Source organism: Zonotrichia leucophrys, chromosome 2 (assembly GCF_028769735.1).
Source record: "Zonotrichia leucophrys gambelii isolate GWCS_2022_RI chromosome 2, RI_Zleu_2.0, whole genome shotgun sequence".
NCBI classification, from domain to species: domain Eukaryota; kingdom Metazoa; phylum Chordata; class Aves; order Passeriformes; family Passerellidae; genus Zonotrichia; species Zonotrichia leucophrys.
The window spans coordinates 112,804,580-112,824,758 of NC_088171.1; positions in this window are offsets into that span (position 1 = coordinate 112,804,580).

A 20,179-nucleotide genomic window follows, 5' to 3' on the forward strand; every position below is an offset into this window, starting at 1 on the left:
TGGCTTCATGTCTTCATAGGTTGTGAAGAAGAACTATAGAATGTTCAATTGTATTTATTAAAAAATTATCTCAAGTCATTAAACTAAGTAGGCCAATTAAAAATTTTAGATGCAAGAATAATTCTAGTAAAAAACATAATTTATTAAGCAAGTACATTATTTTTCTTCTTTGTTGCTGTTAAGAATCTAATTTCAAATGAGGCCACTATTTTCACTGAACAAACAGATGGACAATTACATGCATAGAGTTAGAAAGAGGCATCTAGTTCTTAATCTTTTATCTTCAGCTAATTAATATAGAAAGACCTAATTTGTTGCCAGAGATAAGCAGGAGACAACCAACCTGTGCAAAGGGGCATCGTTATTATCATTTAGGAAGATCAAGCACAGTTACTGATTTTAAGTTATCTCTTTCTTATGAGTGTCCACCATACTGGCAAATACTAAATAAGTTCCTTTTGTTTAATATGTCTCTGAACAACTCAGAGTGTATTGTTAGGAACCACAATTCAGAACTGTTGCAATTTTGTGCACAGTTGAACAGCATATTTCCTATGTAGTTTGAAATAGGTAACCACTTCTGACCTCTGGAATCATTCTCACAATAAGCAAAATGTAATGCACTGTTACAGTAGTTAATGGTCTCTGTTTTAAACCATCATTACATAGGACTGAAACGCTTAATTAATGAGTATGCAATTAAAGATTAAAATAATGAGCACAGTACTTAGAAATGAATCTTTACCTACCTTGTTTGAGTTGAAGAGAGACTTCTACTGTTTGCAATGAATATAATAGTCCAGCTACAATTGAATTAATTTATTATACTACTTAAAGGGCTTCCAGGCTTACTGTAAGAATCAAGAATCAGAAAAGTCATGAAACTTCAGAATGCCACTTTGGGATCTGTAAAAGCAAGGAAAGTGAAGAAATATGGCTCTAAAAATCTGTCCATCAGTAAGAAAAAAAAAAAAAAAAAAAAAAAAAGTGATCAAGTTATTCCAAAATTTAAAAAAACCTGATACATAGTGATAAATTATCCAATTCAGACAATATGCACCAGTGTTGCACAAAATAAACTTAGTCTATGACCTTCAACCACTATGTTCTTGATCCGTCAATCAGAATTACAAAAAATTGCTTCTGAAGAAAATAAGGAGGTGAGATCTTTTCTGACTTGAATAATACCATTATCCTGTTTGTGATGATACATACATACATACAATTTCAGCAATAGAATACCACTAAGCAAAAAAGATTTACAAAAACACTCAGAAGGACAGATAACAATGGCTTATCTCCTCTAATTTCTAATAAACCTCTGCCTTACAGATGAGAACAAAAAACTAGCACAAGCTGCCACACGACACAGATGACAGATCAAAAGCCATATTAGCTTTCAAACATATGCACACTTTTACAACCCTAGAACAGACAGCATGGAATAAAATTCAGTCAAGAAAGTTTGTCTCTGAAAGAATTGTACACTGAAAATTTTAACAAATCAAAAACACTAAGTATGCTGTGATACAAGATTTTATGTTAGAGGAACTGCAGTCCTCTGACTTCTCTGGTTTTCTTAATCTCTACTTTCTTGGTCCACTGCACTTTTTTCCTCTTTAGCATTTTACTGCAAAATTTTTCATTGCTCTGTCCCACCCACACTTGCTTTTTAAAGCTATCTATGTTTTAATATTTCCATTTTCCACCCTTCCTTGTATACTGAAGGAAAAAAACCCTATAATAATACTTTTTTGCAATACCCATTATAGGATTTCCTGGGTTCATTAAATGTGCTGTTTCCACAGTTGAATATAACAAGGATTAAGTAACACACTTCAAATTTTATTCTCATTTGGTTTTGATGTTCCCAGACTCTGGAAAAAAAGCTCACACAATTTAAAGGACAATTAAGTGTCCCTTGTCTGAAATTTTTAGTTTTCTTTTATACAGAGTTGAGTATGTGCTTTGATTTTAAAAGATCTTCACAGAATTTTCAGTCTGATACAGAAGTACTTTGCTGTAAATTACAGGAAAAACTTTACAAAATTCTTCAGTTAAAGGCAGTCATCTCATGTTCATTTCTGCTGGTCATTCCAAGCAGGATTCCTCTGTTTATGAGTGAGACCAGCTGAAAATTCAGAAATATCCCTGAAATTTGAAGAATTTTCTGTAAATTGACACCTGATCAGCACTTGATGATTGTACTCTTTTTTTCTTTGACATCTTTCATATTTCTCTCACAAACTCATCAGTCTGATTCTCTCCCACACTCATGAACAGAGCTGTAAACTCCTCCTGAATAGTTTATATCAAGCCACTATCCAAATTAGGAAATTTTTCTCTAGTTTTACAGGCATCACCTGCTCCTGACACTGCTCTGCCACCTCTGAACCTTCTTGAGTGTACTATGGGGAAGTACAAGAAGCAAGGGGGATGGACTTTTCCCTCCCTTATGCTTTCATATACACTATTGATACCAAAATAATTTTCTTAATATAGCAATACTTAAGAATCCTAGCAATTGAACCCTTTATCCCATAGTCAAAGTTTTAATGTCTGTGTTGGTGGGTGATGTGTTTTGTCTGATAGATTGTAAGAATGAAAATTGTCTATGTTCCTCCCATGATAATTTCTGCCACTGCTTCCAAGCACGGTGCTCCTTGCTTCTTGTTATCTACATTTCCAGGGCAATTTATGATAAAAAGTGGGTTTCAACATACTTTTTATAAACATATGATTGATTTCCCTGTTTTTTCATCATACAGGAAAAACAGAACTGGGACATATTTTCTTCTGGATGGGGAGATATCACTGGCAATGGGACTTTCTCTTTTGGAGTAGGTAGTAAGATATCGAACTCAGTATGTGTGCCTCAGGGACCTGCTTGCTTTAGCCAGAGGTTTTTGGCAAGATGTTAAAAAAATCCTCAACTTCTACATGAAAAAAACCTTCTATTTGTTGTCCCAGTGGAGCAATATATGTTGTACTGGCACATTTCTGGATTGCTCTGAGCCCAAAGACAGTGCATTAATTCTGGGACTGATACAGTGGTCTCTCATTTAAATAGGTGCTGTAATATTGGTCCTCCCCAGTGCAAACACAGAAGGTTTCATCCTTCTGAGATGTCATTCAAGCACCAGTTGCAAGATTGTTTTCCATTAAAATTATGTGTAAGGGAGAGGATGAGCTCTGCAATCAGTAGTGCCTCTTTGTGATACTGACATATCAGGACTTTTTTTTAGCTATAAGAAGCTTCTGCATACACAAAGCACAGCAGATCCTTTCAAAAACCCAAACAACAAAACAAAAAAGATAAAAAGGCAATTTAACAGATTGACCCCCCTCTGGCACCCGTTTCCCTCAGGGATCTGTGTCTTTGCCACAGGCCAGCTCTGAGGTGAGGAACCAGAGACCCTCCAAGTGTTGCTGTGTGAGAGCAGCATAGGCAGCCCTGTGGGCTGGGGATGATCCTGACTGTCATGGGACCTGCTCTGCAATTTTTTGTTCAATTTTCTTATTGCAGGATTGTTCCTCTGTCCTAAAAAGCACACTGCCTCTGCCTGCCTTGCTGGCAAGCTGTCTTCCCTTGTCTCCATACACCAACTTTTTCCAGAGGTGCTGACTCAGAAACATTTATCATCTCAGGCCAGAAAACCTTTTAAGTAAGCAGAAGAGGAGGCATGCATTCTCAATTAAGCTCTAAATTTGCTTTTCTCAGGAAGAATATTGGTTTTCAAAAAAGACCTCTTCAAAGCCCTTGCATTTCACTTGATGATTCAGCTCAGGAGCACTGAGTAATGCACACGATATTGTGCATCTTGGGAGCTGTTTAGAAACAGATTGCATTTATGAAATATGTGGCTTTTATACCACCTGCATTGATATAATTGCCTCTGGGCCATTGATTTCATTTTAAAAATCCATTACAATTGATTTTATAGTTCTATAGGCCATGAATACAAAAGAATATCAAGCTAAATTTGTTTTTCTATGAAAGTGATGTTACTGGTATGAAGATCTTCAAGTTATCAGTATTACAAAATATCAGAATCATCACATTCACTTAAATGTCTAGAGAGCTGTCTAGACACCAGAAAATGACATGTAAAGATGAGTTAAAAATGTGTTATTTACTTCACTTGCCTGGAGCACCACCTTTGCTTTTTTAGTTTGAATGACTTATTTCCACATGTAATTTCAAGATTTCCATAAAATCAATGAAAATATTGGCATGGAAATATTTCTCTGTATGCTAACCCAAAGGTGTATGGAGCAATACTTGAAATGCTAAGTTATTTTCTCTGATGTTGCATATAACTATGCAATAAGCAGTTTGAAAGACCCACAGAGCATCTACTTTAACTTGCCACAAGATATTTTAAACTGTATATAACAAATTCCTGGAAGGAAAGACCATACAGCACTATGGTTTGAAGGGGAAAGACCAGGGGCATTCTCAGTATCAACAGGTGATTTGCAGAGTGAATCCATAAATGCATTTCATTTTATTAATAATTATTTGTCTGCTCACACCATCACTAGTTTCACAATACAAGCATAAATTTTCTCTGTTTTGCAGGCATACTTCAGAATCAGCTTTAAACAAATCAGCTTGCAGAACTGAACTGAGAAGTGACTTGAAAGTCTCTTGACAGGGGCTAATGATAAATGGTAATTTCAGTGTTATGAAAGCTGAAATGGAGTATATTTCCAGTATTCATGTTAAATTTAGTTTTGACATATTCATTTACATTCTGCAAGGGGGAATAGAAAACACATTAATGAAACTGTCAGATAAACTGGGAAATGTTGCGATAAGGACAGAGAAGCAGCACAAAGAGGAAAAAGGATTTGAAATGGAAAATAAAATGCATTCAGAAATTTGAAGACCAGAACAAATAGGAATTTTGTATTCCCTCCAACCTATCTAAGGAAAACTTCAGCAGAAGAAACAAAAAAGCATCAAATGCCAAGAGAGTTTTAGATATTGACATATATTATATATGTAAAATGACTGACATTTTATTGCTGCTGGAAATGCAGTAATACTAATTCATGTGTGGCCACTCATCACTATGTGTTTGGATTACCTTAGCTGTTTCCACATAACAGGAAAAGAGTATTTTTGTCTTTTTATAGTTAGAGACATTATTAAATGTAATCAATTTCTCAAGCATATTGTTATATCTGAGAAAAACATAGAAATAAAATAATCAAAATTGTGTGGTTTACACAATCATCTTCTATGAGAGGCATCAGAGAAGCCAGAAAATGTCCACTGAGGAATTTCAACAAAGAAAGATGTTCAACTTTCTACAGGTTGGCAAACAGATTAGGGAATAAATAAAATGATGAAAAAAGAAAATTCAGAACCAAGACAATGCTTTCCAACAGTGAGGACTATTAAACTTTGGGAATTGTCTCTCAGTGAGAAGTAATGTGATTTCCATTATACTGGCCAACTTGCATTAGTTGAGCCAGTCCAATTTTGCAACAGGGAATAATTGCAATGGCAGAGAGATAGACTAGATGACTTTAAACATGGTTTTCCACCCCTAGTTTTTACAGCACGAAGGATATATTCTGGAAATACAAATTGCAATGGGAAATGTGTTCTTCCTAATGATTACAAATAAAGGCAATTTTCAGATAACATCCTCTCCCTTTTATATCTCTGCTCTAACTGCACATTATTACACAGGTTTTTAAGGTAAACTAATAACATACACTTTAAAGGAAAAAGTAGTACAGGGAAAAGAGCACTGAAAAGAATCCTGCTGTTCCCAAGACTGCAAAATTATTTTGCATTTGCAAAAAGCAATGTTTCTTTTAATTTAAAACAGTTATAGATAGTGCAAATGAAAATTATATATATCCTGTACAAATTCAAAGGAATAAAAAACAAGTAAAAGAAGCTGGAAAAAAACTGAAGAAAAAAGAAAGAAAATTAATGCACCCAACCATAAATTTAATTTGGTTAGCAGTGTGCCTAAAATCACTGTGTTTTAGTCTTTAAGCCACCTTTTTTTTCTCTAGGATATATTACACCCTACTGGAAGGCCCTTGAATAAATTTTGGGTTATGAGAGTACCGACATTTCTTTCAGTTTTGCAAGGCCATGTTTCTTTCTTTCTTTCTTTGAAATCCTCAACAAGCTCACCATACAGCAGGGCAATGAGAAAGATACATTGCCTTTAAATCTATGTGAGCTAAACATCATCAGTAATTCCATGAAGAAATTCAAATTTGAGGGAGATTACTAACATTACAGTCACGTACAGCAGTTTCCAGTGTCGTTGGAGACATTAATGCTCAAAGTATCTGCTCTTGAAATGTTTATTCCCCTTCATTTGGTTTGGAGAAGTTTGCATTTTTTACAGGAAATTGCTTTTATAACCCTTACTGTCACATGTCCCAAAGATATTGAGAATACAACTCCTGTACTAGAGACTACCTCATTTTCATGTATTTCATGTAGAAAATAGGTAAGATTCTCTACTCCAAGCTTGGTGTGATCCTTTGATATCCTTCAGTGGGACTGGAAATAATGCTTGTATTTTGTTAAGCAGCATATTTACTAGAAGCCATATTAAGGTTATATGAAATCACAAATAATCCACAGTGAAACCCAATAGTTTTTTCAGTCTAGTTTGATGCATCTTTTGTATCCTTATGCATGTCTGCACCTATCTACAGCCATATATACATATATACATATATACATATATATATATATATACACATACAAATTTTATGTATTTGTATTCATTGCACATATATGTATATGAATAATAATAATGTAATGACAATATGCAGAAATGTATTTATTATGTATAATAAATAAGTATGTCATATATATGGCTAAAATATATTACTAGTTAAATAAAAGTGCAACTAATTTGGTACCACTGTGTACTAATGCCGGCATTATCTCTCCCAACATTATTGTGCTTTCCATAATATATTCCTATCTCTTCATTATTTCAGTTATCACAGAACAGGTTTGGAGGTTCATTTTCACATTGAAAACCCTGACAGAAGAGGCATTCAGATAGAAAGCATTCGGCATGATGGGTCTTAGCACATCAAACTCAGCTATGTTTTCTGATTTGAAAATGTTCTGATGTCTTACAAAAACAATTCTTGCTTTATGAGCTTATTGAAAAGCAGGGCTCAAAGGCAAGTCTAGATGCCAAAGTTCATTTTATAATTAACTCGTGCAATAATGAAGTAAGTTCTCACATAAGTCCTTTAAGCTCCAATAGTCAAGAGTCATATAAAAACAGGGCAAGTGCACCCATATTTCCATTTAAATATGCTTTTATGATGATTCATTTTGTCTATGATGAAAAATGTAGAAAAAATATGCACAGACATACAGAAGTTAGTCAGCTTGCAAAACGTGACAATGAGCTTTGTACTCACATTGGCTGTTTGGCAGGTTATTCTTTTATCTGACGAAAATGAAAGGATATCAGGTCATTGGAGGAATGACAAATAAGGAACAATTAATCCACCTTAATGCAAAAGGTTTAACTTGCAGCCTTTTCAAGTTCCTTTATCTTTTAAGCTTTTCTGAAGTTTTATCAGATCATCTGTCCATATAAGCATATGATTCATTTTACTATTCTTAGCATCAGTTTCTTGATTCCTCTTGGGCTAATCTTTGGAAAATGCCTACTGACATTGCCAAATAGCGTGTGAGACACTGAAGAGATAAAACAGGGAAAAAGGAATAGTGGCTAAACTAATTAAAAAATTTGGAGGCAATTCCCCTGTAAAAACATGCTAAGAAAAGAAAATTGATGAGGCAATGAGAAAACCTCAGACCAGCATGCATGGTATCATTGTTATTTCTAGACAGCCTGAGCCATAAGTTATTAAAATGTCTGTAGCTATCCTTTACAATGGTAATGAAATAGAAGTGTGCTACAGTTGGTAGCTTCTGGCACTAACTCTCTCTGCTCAGAAAACCTATAAATCTACATGCTGTTTACTATGCTTCATGCATGCATAAGGATATACAGGCCTAACAAATAAGTAAAAAGAACATTACAGAATGCATTTCCATCTTCAGGAGCATGCAATATTTATTTATTATTATTTATGAAGACTACAACATAAGCCTTTATGAAAAAGCCAAGTAGACGGATTATTTTTGCCACCGGCACAATGTACGAAAGTGTCTCAGTTCTTCAGCTTGCCAAGGTGTGATCTATTTGCCAAATAAATGATCCAATTATAAACAAGAAAGCAAGTATTTGATCATTACCCAAGTCTTACCAGACTGTCTACCTGAAGAAAAGTAAAGACTTCCAACAAAATTTTCTCAGAATGCACAAATAATATTTGATTTAAAAATTCCAAATTGGCCAAAGCCAAGAATATCAAGTTTGATTCACTGTGGTGAAAGTGACTGATCACAATTTCTACTGTATTCATCTTGCAGGATCAGACACAAGATTTAGCAGTTCTACAAAATATATATAACTGTCCACATTCCACTTAAATTTAGTATCCCAAAATCTGTCCTTCTGACAGATTTCTGTCAGCTAACACAGGTCTATAAAACCTAGCCCCTATATTATGTAAACAGTGAACTATAGCAGCTAAAAGCTAAGTCCTTTGTACAGAAGACTGCATGAATTATGATATTTCCTTTTCATTTTTTTCTTGTGGAATTACTCTGAAAAAAACCAGATTTCTGTAAGGATTTTAAACTGACTGGACTGCAGATTGTGCACTAGTGGAGTTCACAGTCCTGAAGGATATGCGTCATGCAAAGAATAAAGTCACGACCCTGAATTTTAGGAAAACAGACTCCCAGCTCTTCAAGAAGTTAGTAAGTAGGACTACTAGGGAAACTGCCCTCAGGGACAAGGGAGAAATAAACCTTTAAGGACGCTTTCCATGGAGCACAAACACTAGCAATCCCAAGATTAAAAAAAAGCAAGAGAAAGTTAGTGACCAGCATGACAGAATGGAATCTGCTGGTCAGACTAAAAAGCACAAGAAGGAAATGCACAGGCAGTGGAGGCAGACACAGGTATCCTGGGAAGACTATAGGCACTCTGTCCAGTTGTGCAGAGGTGAGGACAGGAAGGTCAAGGGCCAGATGGAGCTGAACTTTGGAAGAGATGCAGAGAGGGCTAAGAGCTTCTACAGGTGTGTCATCCAGAAAGGAAGGCCTAGGAGAGACTACCTTCCATGATAAACAAACTGTGTGAGAAGGCAGAGGTAATCAACAAGAGTTTTGCCTTAGTCTTCACTGGCAACTGTGAAGACTTCACTGTCTTCCCACACCTCTCGAGTGGAAGGACCACAAGGCAGAGAGTGAAGGAGCAAACTCCCTCCTGGTGTGAGAGAAGATCAGGTTTGTGAGCACCTGAAGAACCTGAATATACACAAATCTATTGCACCTGATAAGATGAAACCCAGAGTCCTGAGGGAATTGACTGATGTGGTTGCAAAGGAGCTCTCCACGCTCTTGGAAAAGTCAAGGCAGTCAGATGACAATAACCTGTCAACCCCACCTCTGCCTGAGAAGGTCATGGAGCAGATGTTCCTGGTATGCTAAAGCATGTAGAGAAGAGGGAGGTGATTCAAGACCTGCATGGTTTCACCAAGAGCAAGTTCTGCCTGACCAGCCTACTGCTCTTCTATGATGGAGTGACCGCATTAGTGGATGAGAGAAAAGCTATGGATGCCAGAAAAGCTATGGAAGCCATTAACCCCTTCTTGTATTTTTGAGTTTTGTGAGATTTCCATCAAATTCAGTGAATGAGAAAGGAGATGTGGCAAGTTCTTCCAGGTCCAGACCATTCAGCTGCAGAACATAGTGAATATACACATGATACTTAAAGCCCCCTAACTTAGTTTAGATAAACGTTTTGTGATATCACATCAAGGAACAAAGCTGGGATGCACAGCACAGATCTGTTCTTCTTTTTCTGTGACACTAATTCAGTGCTGGGTTCCTGCCAATGCCTCTTGAATTCATAGCCCTACTGTGATGTATGCAGACAAGAGTAGGAACAAAGGCAAAATCAGATATGCTGAAGTATCTTTAAACATTAAAAGCTGCCCTTAATTCTATTTACTGTAATTTCAAAGACACAATCTAACATTCTAGAGGTCGATGGAATGTGTCTATGCAGACATTTCATGCAAAGCTGTCATATTATAATGATAATATTCCTAACGTGTAATTAATAACCACTATTTCCTTACCAATTTTCTCTGATTTTGCACAACCTTTTAGAAAAACAAATAGAAAAAGGTAATAAAAAAAAGTCCTGAGAAATATTCAGTGGAGAAAAAAATGGTTGCTGTAATTAGAGTCACTTCATATCCATTAAGGGCCTCATTTATTTTTTATTTAATTTGAATTTTCTATAAGTTTTACGATGCAATACAATCCTGTAGGAGACATAATTTTGAATAACTTCAATATTTTTAACATTTTTAATGTTCCACTCTTCCATGTTATATTGACCTCTTCACTTGTCTACATCCCTCAGCAACTGACCCAGATAAAATTGTCTTTTCACTGAACTCCTTGACCATTAAGATACAACCCAGACTAAGAGAAATCTACTCAGTTGTTCTGCTTTACTAATGTCTACACTGTGGTGTTAAAAGCATAACTGAAATGGCACTGCCTGGCAAAATCTTGTAGTTCTATTGAGTTTCATTTCTTAAAAAAAGTCTTTTTTGCAGTTGCATGGTTCATCTTTCCAGCAGTCCTAACTGGAAAACCTCTAAGAATATCATATGCTTCATCACCCATGCAATAAATGAGGATGTTTATTTGTTCTTCATCAGAGACTGCCTCTGATTACTTCTTCAATGAAAATCTCTGAGGATGTAGTTAGTCAGAGAAATTAAAGGATGATGTTTGTCATCCTTATTTTGTCAGTATAAAAACAGTGGCAAAAGAATAAAGCTGAACATTTTACTTCAGAAAATAAAGTTCTCATATTGATTTCATACAGTGATGTTACAGAATTTGACAGCAAGGCAGGCTTCCACCAAGAACAGGTAAATATTGCAAGCATAGTTCCAAGATAAGCCATCCAGATGACAATTTCCATGCTGGTTCCTTTTCAGCCTGCATATCCTTGGACTTGATAGACAAAACACTTTAATGTTTTCTTTGGGCTTCTTTTTTGTGTGGTAAAGTACTTAAGAGGAGTGTTGCACTGTGTTGTTGAGATGTCTCCAGTAATCTTCCATGTTGCAAACGTCTTTTCACTAAAAACTCTTTCTTGGGATTTTTTTTCCCTTCTGAGGATCTGAGGCCTCAGAAACAAAATGTAAACAATGGTCATCTGCTGCTATGGAATGCAACAGGTGGATCCGTGGTTGGTCTCCTGTGGATGTTTGGATTTGGTGACCACTCATGGCAGAGCTAGCTCTTGCTCTCTGTCCGAGCCAGCTGCCTTTGTTATAATTCTTTTCCATTCTATTCTTAGCTAGCCTTCTGAGGAAACTTTTCCTTCTGTTCTTTTTAGTTAGTTATAATGTAATATATATATCATAAAAAATAAATCAAGCCTTCTGAACATGGAGTCAATGTTCTCGTCTCCTGTCTCATCCAAGAACCCTTGTGAAAACTGTCACACTTTCAAACACAACAGATTTGAAAGTACAGCTAAGAGGCAAAACTCCAATCTCAAATCAAGTGAAAGATGAGATTGCCTGGTTTAGCACTTGAACTGGATATTGTTTCCAGAACATTTCCAGATTTGCATTAAATGCAATTAGTAGTCCTGGTGAAATTCCCGGAGTGGTTAGAAATCAGATGTGAAGAGACAATAGAAAAAGACAAGGCTTAAGCCTTGCAGAAATCTAGCCTACAGGAAAATAAATGCAAATGAATCTGTAGGGTGTTGCTGTGGTTGTGAACACAAGCACCCTAATGTTTATTTTAAATTTATTTGCATCTCAGGTCCTCTAACAGGGTGTTTACAAATGCACAGATCTTTGTGCACCACTTCTGTGACAAGGGAAGTCATTTACTCAGGAAAAGTGCTCATCAGTTTTGCACAGAGACACTCAAAGTGACATTTCTCAATAACGGCCAGAAGTGCCAGAAACTGTCAGAAACTTGGTGTATTGATTTAACCTGCATATCTACTATATTGCTTTGCTGGGAAGTTCTCAGGAAGCATTTCTATACTAATAATATTGCCTTCCATATCTTCTCCTTATATAAGAAGCTGAGAAAGCCAAATAACTTTTGGAAAGTTGTGTAGATCTTCCAATAAGAATTCAAGAAATTCTGTTGGCACAAGCACGTTAAACAAGACAGTACAAAATCTGTGTATAAAATCAGCATTGAATTTTTTTGTATGTTAGGTTTTGAGAAAATAATTAAATAACATAATTTGTAGATTAAGCTTTTGTTATGCTGAATTTTCAGCATAGCTGTGACTCTGCTATAAGTAATGTGTTTGTGTTTGGTAGTTTTTTTCAATAGATCCCACGAAGTCATTATTTCACCATCATGGAACATAAACATCTTCCACTTAAAAAGGATATACATAACCCTCCTCCCCCAGATTAATTATAGTAATGCACTTTAATACAAGTCAGTGAATGTATTTGGCACACACTCTGAACTTCAACACTGAATAATATATTTGTTTTAGGATATGAACCTGATCTTCTGTATTAAACTAGAGGTATTTTACACAATACATTTATTATAAGCATAAGACCTTAACTGCACAAATAATTTTATGCTGTCACTTGTAAGAAGAATAATACCAAAAGACTTAGCAATAAAAACAATTACTTGTTAACCTTTTTGCTGTTTCAAAAGCTAGATAGTTATCTGATTTTAAAAGAAAACCTTATTTTGCTTATTGTGATTGCTGTTTTGTGCAGCTGCAATGAATTCCTAGTACACTTAAAGAAAATCTGTGTCCCAAAGTAATATCATTACTTGAATCTATTAATTACAATGCTTTAGAATGAAGTGATATCTATAAATAGTTTCCACTAGAATTCAGCAGAACTGCATTTTCCTCTTAATTTTGTTACTCTTCTGTTATCTTACCACTGAGAAATAATTTCACTTCTCTCTTCTCTGATTTTAGCTATTTATACTGCTAGCTTTTGGACTTGGGGACAATTTCCTCGTATGTGTGTATTGAGAACAGTGAGGCCTTGGTCTCACAATTTGTCCCTTTAGGCATTACTGTCATACAAATATAATATTGTTTTTTACTTACTAATAATCTTGACTTAAATAATGTCAAACACTGTAACAATTTCCTTGCCATTTCCCTTCTCCATCTCTTCTCTCAAGCAAGTATAAACTCCCTTGATTTATTTTCCTCCCACTATAAACAACATTAGAGAAATGAAACTTGAGCTCAGTTACTTAATGGAACTTCTTTGTTTTGCTTTCTTAACTGCATTATTCTATCTCAAAGCATTTGTATCTGGGACACACCAATGTTGAATTTTGTGTTTGCACCCATTTTTCCTTCTAAAAATCAAATGTACAGAAAAGTAGACATGGTGTGTTTGTCTAAGGCATGCTAGAGCAGTGTCAGTGAATGAATTAATGGATTTAACTTCAATCATTACATTAGAAGAGAAAAAAAACCAACAAAACCTCAGAAGTTTTGGTGGCATCTTGCTTAGGACAAGAGGGGTGTTTCCAGGAAGCCATCAAAGGTTGAAGATATTTCTTCAGTAGAGTGAGATTTGATACAGTGAGAGTCACTGCACTGGTGGTACTGTCACAGTCATAGTTTCTGGTTTTATCCATTTAGCTTACCTCACTGTCATTTGAAGTGCCGTAGAATTTTTGATTTTTAACCTATTTCATGTTCTTTGCAGTCTGTTGTCAGCATACAACTTCCATGGCTCGATGGCCATGATCAAATCTTTTTTGGTTAGTAGCACATATTTCGCATTTATTTTCCTTGAAATTCCTCATCCATTGCATGAGAAAGAGGACACAATGTGCAGGTTTCTCTCATCTGGGAAATCACAACTTTCCACAGTGGGAAGAAGGGTAGGTTTCATAAGACACAATTCATTGCAAAGAGCAGTTAACCAGATAACTTCTTTTCTTACCTGTGCAAAAGCTCCTAGCTAACTGTGTTTTAGGGCAGTTTTCAGTGTACTGACAATTCCAGGGTCCAAGAAATCAGTGACTGGAAACTATTTAAATGATTGCACTTTTTAGACCTAGAAACTGCAGAAAATGTGGGCAAACTTATAGACCTATTTAGAGAGCTTCAACAAGCTGTGGTACAGATACTTGAGAGAGAAGGATTTTTCATCAGTATTAATGTTACCTGGCTCTGGCTGACAATATTTGCACTAAATCTATTTTGCCTTTCCTACAAGATGTGTTTGTATTGTCAAGAATTAAATTGATTTTTTTTTTTATATGAACCGTCCCTTGCATGACGACCACAATGCATTGAAAATATGTTCTTGCATGTTTTATCTTTCTTAAATAGTTACTAAAATCTATTTAGCATCTCAGACTGTAGAGGGGTGTCTTTATCCTGAAAATGTAAGGAATATAAAAATAAACAGAAACTCAGGTATGAAGTTAAGAATATATTAATCTCTCTGACTCATCATTTTTCCTGAAATTCTTTGAATACTTTTAGTATTATAGTGCTTGGAAGCGAAAAAATTCCATACATATATGAAAAAATCTAAATGTGTGATTTTAAAGATTTGTTAACAAAACTTCCTCATTTTCTTTTACACTTGGGGTTATTCTATTCCACACATGTGGCTTAAAATAACTTGACCCCAGACTGCTCATATGTGGACATAATTGCTTTTTTTTTACAGGAGTCAATGAATCAGTCGTGTGAATAAAAGCACTTAATTAGCTATTCTTTGAGGAAGATCCTGGTTTTATGAGTAGGAAAAAGCTCTGAATGTTTATCACAATTTCTTAGCAATGTCTTGGGTACATGATGGCTGCTGGTTAGGCTCAGCTGTTTTGAAGGAAGTTTTGAATTTTTACACTTAACCATTGAGTTCTGCAGAAAAACATAATTAATTTCCCAAATTTTGAATTATCATGTCAAAGTGATTTGTTCAGTTCCCACATCACCTGATTTGCACTGGAAAAGTAACAAAGAAATGGAAGTTCCAAAGCTGCCTATGCTGAAGATCTAGTAGTAGCTTTCTTGTTATCTCATCTTGGACTGTACCCTCTCTATGGCCTTTTCTGATTCTTCTCTGGAGATGTAAATACTGTCTTTGAATAAATCATTCTATTCCTTAGGAAAAAAATCAGGCTTCTGAACCCTTGTGAAAAGACAAGTTGCTGTAGGAAAAGGATAGACATAATCACACTATTACAAATACAACAAAAAAGGGTATTCACTTGGTGCTGTGAATCCACTCTTAATAGGTGCTACCAGTGATAAAACTATGCAAGAGCTGAGCCTGTAATACTTAGATTCCAATGTGAATAAGTCTGATGGCCATTTAAAAAGAATTTTTTGCGAAGAAAAGGACATCAACCCAAGGGGAATTTGTCTTATGCATGATTTTTCATTCCAAAGTAATTCTAACAAAAAATATGTTTAGTGAAGGACTTTGCTGTGTGGTTAAAACTATTTACTAGTTTAGATCCAGTGTTTTTGAGGAAAGTGCTGACTTTTCCTCCCACACAATTTAATAGTAATACATTTTAATTTGTGAATGCATACAAATTTGTACTTAGTACTAAGTTTTCTTGTTGTCCCCTGCTAACCTTGGTTTCCTCGTGACTAGTCACAACCATAAAAAACCAAATTATACCTCTGATTTCCCATAGCTATACACAAACACCTGTTCTAGAACATTTTCTGAGCTTCAATTTTATGCCTATAGTTAATTCCCCTTAACGACCCCACACATCTATATGTGGACACACCCCTGGAGACCGCCTGTCCATAAAATCCTGCTGCAGCCAGCTGTGGGGTGTGTGTTTCCTTCTGCACTGGGCTGTTAATGATTGTCATTGCAGCATTTCCTGGGCTTTCATCTGGGCTTCCCACCTAATAAAGACAGAAATGTAGCCCCAGGGAAAATTGTAAGCAATTAATCATTTTCCTAGTATAAATCTAGAGGCATTTTTGGGGCAGTTCTACTACCTTTCTTCAATACTCACTTGAGACATATGAGGCATTCAGACTAGATGGTATTTAAGGGTCCATTTAAAACCAAACCCTCCTATGATTCTATGATTTCAATATCCCATTTCTCAATAAAAATGCTGTATTGGAAGGTGTTTCTTTTAATTGAAACTATCACTAGAATACTGAGTCTTGATGAGGATATTGATGCAATACATAAACCAAGGAATTTTTTTCTTAGAAGCAACAATTCTATACGACATAACCTAAGGTTTTTTGATTTATAATTTTGTGATACAAGGAAAATACAGCATTTATACTTTGGACAATCAAAAATTTCTAAATATATTTGTTGTGTGCAAAAACACTTAAAATACTATGGACACAATGTTGAAAAAAGGATTTGCCACATTTCTTTCAAATAACACTTAAATGTAAAGAAATAACCATAATACTGTTATGATTTTTGCCAATAGTTGTGCTCAAATCACTATATCTCCAAATTTACATAAATAGTCTTTGTATTTGACATCTTTCTCACCAAAATGTCTTCCCATGTGTTTTGAGGGCTTCTGCAATTTCAAACATATATGCTGCCATCAGGACAATTGGCCAATGGTCTCCATGCGACATCTAAATAAGATCTGGATGAATCTCCCCAAATAAGTACAGCTGCCCACACTGGCACAATTGATAAGAAAATTATAGGTACTGATAGCACACACTTTTTATCTTAAGCTTCCTTGCTTTTTTTTTTTTTTTAAGTTACCCTATTATTTTTACCCAAATGCTTCTCAAATTTTAGTAAATAATGTTCACTGATTGTATTTAAGTGAGTTCTGAATTATCCATGTGTGATATCAAAATCTGTGGACACCTTGATGACACACTGTGTTATGAAATAGGGGTTAAATGCAGAAAATCACAAATGAAACATTTTAATGTTCCCTGCTATCCAGTCTTAGTACTACTTTTTTTTTAATTATGACAGTATAATAATAATTTTTAATGCTTCTAATTCAAAACTCAATGCTTAAAGTAAAAATAGGAAATGTATTGGGCAAAATGGTTTCATAGATATATAATGCAGACTATGAAATCATATCTGAGGTACAACTTTTGTACCCCTTACATAGGCATATGGTGACTTGGACATCTTGCCTTTGAGAGCTGAATTTGCACATTAGGAGAAACAAATGATGAGCTGTGACAGAAACTAAGTCCTTAATAAAAATTATTTGAAGCTACATAACAAAACATTTATTTCATAATCATGGCAGGAGCACTTATAGAGTAAAAACCTTTTTTTGTGAGTATTTTGTTCTTGCTTTTCCCTGAAAATATATAATGTTAAAGTTTTGAAATATTGTTGGATCAATACAGACTGCTGAAATCATACTGGGTATTGAATTCTGAAGTTTGTTACAGATGTTACTGCATCAGCTTACTTCAATACAGAAATTTCATATTATCATTAGTCAGCATTTGATATATAATAAGGAGTCACATTGCACATTTACTTGAAATCTTTTCATGGCATTTATCAATATGTTCAGATTATTTTTCCTTTGCTATGAAGAAACTGAGTTCTTTTATAACACTAACCTCCATTTTTTATAAGTTTTAACCAAAGTTTTTCGGTTATACAGTCTTTAACAAATGGACTGAAAATTTTGTCAAGCATTCTCTAAGATTATAAACATTTTTAAAAATCCACATATGTCCACGCATACACTGATGCATTTCCCATACCTTATACTCCATTTCTATCAGTTGTGGATCAGAAAACAATTGTTTACTTTAATTTTACTAGTAATGATATTTTTGAGCACCCTCACCACAGTGTAGAAAAGTGTAACAATCTGGTCAAAATTCCTTTACAGAAATAATTTATTTTATTTTCCTTTTTTTAAAACTAAGATATTCACAGGACCAGTCAAAACTATGCATACCATTTATGTTCCACTCATGGTAGGTTTTATTTGGATGAATTCTACATTCAGTTGAAAATACTTGTAATTACTGAAGGGGATATCTGTAACTAAACTGATTTTTTTTTTGGCTCAATTAAGAAATAAACCCAGACAACCAACCAACAAAAACTCTCACCCCCCAAAAAATGTTCAAAACATTGACATAATTACTATACTTCTAAAAAAAAATTATTAAATTATACTGCATCTGTCACATTTTATAGTAGGTAGGATTTTAGAGTACACAGAAAATATATAGTGTAATGTGTTTAATGTGCCATACCTATGAAAGCATCTATACATCATTTCTACACATTGCTTTTGTAGACATATGGATTGTAATACATTTTTATTTAATATTCTCAATTAAATAAGATAAAAAACAACATAAATAAGCATTTTCAATATAAATACCATTAAATACCACTCTGTTTTATGACATAATAAGCAGTACCATAAAAAAAATTTAGAGAACTCAATGACTATCTAAAATATAATGCCTGATGACAGAGATGTGGTGTATTTTTATAGCAATGTATGCATTAGTTTCACCATGAATTCTTTATTATGGTTCAGCAGGAATTTGGTTTTTCACAGGTTTTTCTTTCTGATTGCAATATTTACAATGCTGCATTTTTTATATATAAGTGCAGTTTTTTGTGCATCACATTTCTGGTTTTCTGCTTGACCTGAACAACAAGAGAGGGATGTTTTAATAAGTATAGCTTCTCTGAATGTTTTGTGAATGCAGTTTAATGATTTTGCATTTGTGCATCTTCATCAATAGTGACATAAATTAGGTTATTTATGCTAATTGTACCCTTACAAAGTAGTCTACTCTAGTAATCAAATGGCGAAAACATTAGACAGTAAATTAAGGAGGAAAGCAGCAAAAGTTTTATCATTTCAGGTGCAGTAAATGCAGCATGGTAGTTTTTACATTGCTTTAAGAAATGTTGAACCACTGAGGATCTGAAAAACATTGTTTTTTGGAATGGAGATATCAATTTCTAAAATTTTCTGACACACTGGCTTGCAAAGTAGAACTAATTTACAATAAGCTTCATATATAATAAAAGGATGATGTACTGTGATTACAATAGAAGCACAGTTGTAACAGCAGCATGCCTCTTCTAAGACCAGCTGATATCCATGAGAAAATAGAAGAGATCTTGGGAGACCCTTCCTTTAAATAAAAACAGTTGAAAAAACAGGCTAGATTTTCAAGGCTGAGATTAGCTTCTTCAATTTTAACTACAGTCAGTGGGTTAATAGGGGTTAGTACTTTAGGGAATATAATATATGGAATTTCAAAGGTACAACATTTCCAGATTTTTGAAAGCCTATTGCAACCTTTAAAATAATACACCTGTCAGAAAATTCAGTCATGCCCTTTAGCGAAAAACAAGGACACTCTGCTTTTGGACTGTCTTAGCAAACTCTGATAATTGAATACATTTTTTGTAAATATACTAAAAGCTCCATCTTGTACAAAGTTAATTATTAGCTCTGTTTCACAAGCCTGTTTCAGAACCTGGTGCATACTGTCATAATTACATAAAAGTCATTTGTGGAGGACTCTACCCCAATGATGTGCTTATGGATAGGATAAACAAAGAAGTTTTTGCTGTGTGTGACCAAGTGAACACACACAAAATAAAGGAAAAACCTGCTCATATCAATGTTTAATTTTATATAAGAGTGCTTATACTTCTGCACTCTATATCCTCTTTTAGATTAAACAAGCAGAAAGAGAAAGATCTGTAAGGTGGACTTTATATGTCTCACTTTTACTTCTCAAGGAACTTTGCTACTCTGCTATTTTGACTCTGATAAAAACAAATTATAAACTTAATGGGGAATCAGGACAGAACTTTGCAAATTGAAATTAAACAGTTTTTCATAATAATAAAGTTCAAAAAAGAAAAAAAAACATAGACTGCAAATATTCTATTGTAGAGCTTTTGTTTAGAACACTACAGTTAAAAGAAAACTCTAAAAAAATGTGGTTGAATTTTAGAAAGATCTTTGAGTTGCTGCCTGGACACTGAAGTTCAAAAATGTACCCTGCCTCTAAATTTTCTTCCTGGT